Genomic DNA, 3,209 nt, shown 5'->3' with positions numbered 1-3,209 from the left:
TTTCACTGTGAGTTAGAAACAGTACCATCACAGTACTATTGGAGTTCCCTGAGGGAAAATTAAATCTGCTTTTGGCTGCAAATACTCCAAGTAACAAGGGAGCTGGATGTAAGACATTAGGAGGTTACGCAGCAGTTACCCTGTGAATGATTGAACAGACAGTTGAACTGATTGTTGTTGGAACTGTATAAATAGAAAACCAAGTATTGGACGTTACTTAGCGTTCGACTTCCCTGAAACTGTAAATCCATTACCACCAGCTGCAGTGTCTGTGATCATGGTTACTGTTGCACAAACACGCACCAACATACAGTATGTGGCCCCCCTGTTGGTGAGTACGGGCACAGTCTCACCTCTCACTGCCTTTGATTTCTGAGTGAGTGAAGAACTGGGTGGGATTAAGATTATTATCACCATCGTTATAATAATAATAATTATTATTATCATCATCACCTTCACCTTCACCTTCTTCATCTTCATTTTCATCATTATTATACATTGTAAGGCTGTTCATCTTCATCTTCATCATTATTATACATTGTAAGGCTGGTTTGGTCAGTTGCTCTTTGTTGCCCTATGTTACATCAACATTGATGGAGTTGAACATTTGAACATTCTGGCACGTGCACTTTTCCTTTGTTTGGAAAGTACGTGGATTCTCTTCATAGTGCAACATTAAAGTACATGTAAAGTACTGTGAAGTATTGTGTTGCGGTAATTGCCCTGTAGGCCCCACCCCCCTTGTTCAGACTATAACCAGTTTAGAGTCTGTGTCCATCCTTCATGGACACGTCCACTTGAAAGCAGAAAAGGACACGTCCTGTTAGGAAGCCTGTGTCAGCTGCTCCGTAGCATGGCTGGGTTTCATATTTCTGCTGCAGTGTGCTGCTCCGTGCCTCGGAGGGTCACTGCAGCACGTAGTGTCTTGTACAAGGTGCTGTGACATCAGAGTCCGGAGCAGCCTCCTGTCTGGGCTGTGCAGCTGCAGCGTGACGTTTGTTGGTGATGTATGAAAGGATTCCAACGTCATTAATGTACGAACCCATGTGAAGTCAGCACCAGGAGAGCCTGGAGCAGAGTGGGACGAGGACATACAGAATGCTGAGTCAGCTGCACTGCATCATGGACCAGAGGACGAACAGGTCTTTAAAGTCTACAGACTAAACCTTTAAAAGACTTGGCCAAACGGATTCTAGTTTAAAAAAAAATCCTGTTGTCTGGAGTTTTAACAACAAAAACTTTAAAAATATTTTTCTAACTCGACAGTCGGTCTCCTCAGAGGTGATGACATCAGGTGATGGTGGTCTCAGTGTTGCTGCATCCATTCCCAGCTGTTATTGGGTAAAAGTGGGGCACACTTTGGTGACACCTCCACACCAGTAGATGGCAGTCTCATATGGAGACATTCACACCTCTGGTCAGTCCTTCATTCCCCCCCTGTGGTTGGCTGCATGATCTGCAGGATATCCCGGTCAGTAGTTGTCTGTGAGCCATCTGCTCTGCTCCACGTGTGGTTCTGCAGCTGCCAACAAACTGCACTCTGTGCTGCTGGAACCAGGGCCAAATCACTGTGGGTTTATGGCTAGATTTATGGGTAGAGTGCAGGATAAAGTTGGCCGTAATACTGGTCTGCATTGAACATGTCTGTGGACAAAAAAGTACCAGTACCAGTACCGGTACTGGTACTGGTACTGGTACCGGACACTGACAGTTCAGGTGTGTTGAACTAACTTCTTCTCTCTTTCCTTTTCACCACTGACAGTTCAGGTGTGTTGATCTAACTTCTTCTCTCTTTCCTTTTCACCTTTTTTCTTCCTTTCTCTGGAGGTTTAATCTGTGCACCGGCCCATTAGTCAGTGAATCTGATCTCTCTAACTTGAGCCAGGATGAGTCTGTAATGTACCGCATTGCTGCAGTCAGCAGCAGCAGCAGCAGCAGCAGCAGCAGCACTGACATCAGTGTGAGACTGTTGTGTGAGCAGCTACAGTCGGAGATCAGGTGTAAACACCTTTGTCCAGTCATTAATTATGTTAATCATTAATTAATTTAATTTAAACAGCAGCCTGTGAGGTCAGACTGCAGAGACACGCTGCTGCTGCTGCTGCTGCTGCTGCTGCTGCTGCTGCTGCTGCTGCTTTGGTCAGTGTTTGCTGTGATGACAGGTGGAGTGTACGTCCATAAAATCAAATAAAACAGATTGTATTTGAACAGGTCATTATAATGTAATGTTGAAGTCTGGTTTCAGCTGTTTATTCATGCTGCTCATGTTAGCAGAATGGGAACCGCACTCCCTCTAGTGGTAGAAATAAAGACTAGCCTGAGAATTGATCCGTTAGTAAGTCAATAAAACTTATCTGAAGTTTTTTTTTTTTTATACTTTGATTGACTTTTTATTGTCTTTATAAAAAGACAACCACAGTATGATTTAAATATTTAACACTTTTACTAACTGTACTACACGTCCTTAGATAACACCGTCCTGACGCCACGTTAGCTTCACTGATAACAGACATAAAGGGTTTATTATTTTATGTCCGTGTTTCCACAGGATGTTGTGGCGTAACAATGATCACTTCCTGATCAGCTGACTTTGTTTACTCTGCTTTCATCTTCTCTTTACAACAGAACTGCATCATTTAGGACCTTTGACACTGTTGCCCTCTAGTGGGTAAAAATATGGTTTCCTGCTTCTTATTACATGTAGACCACCTTCGTGGCACCGTGGTACAGCTCTGTCTGTGTCCATGTAGACCACCTTCGTGGCACCGTGGTACAGCTCTGTCTGTGTCCATGTAGACCACCTTCGTGGCACCGTGGTACAGCTCTGTCTGTGTCCAGATGTCTGTCCACAGACAGGGTTAGTCAAAGGATTGACCTGATGAAATAACAGTGTCGTGCTCTGTGTTCACCAGCAGCTCCAACCGGCGTCAAACTGTAAGCCGTGCCCCCGTTTGATTGACACCATCCCTGGCAGGCTGGCCACACCCCCTCCCTCCCTGCCTCCATGTATCCTGAATCTACCACGGACTCCCCCGCTCGCCTCTCCCTCCGACAGACTGGCTCACCTGGAATGATCTACAGGTGAGTTGACCTCAGATATGACCTGAACATGTGGTCAACTGTCCAGCAGACAGACAGACAGACAGACAGAGACAGACAGACAGACAGACAGAGACAGACAGACAGACAGACAGACAGAGACACTCTGT

This window comes from Cynoglossus semilaevis, chromosome 11 (genome assembly GCF_000523025.1).
Source record: "Cynoglossus semilaevis isolate Cse_v1.0 chromosome 11, Cse_v1.0, whole genome shotgun sequence".
Taxonomy (NCBI): Eukaryota; Metazoa; Chordata; class Actinopteri; order Pleuronectiformes; family Cynoglossidae; genus Cynoglossus; species Cynoglossus semilaevis.
Note: the sequence above shows the minus strand (reverse complement) of the source record.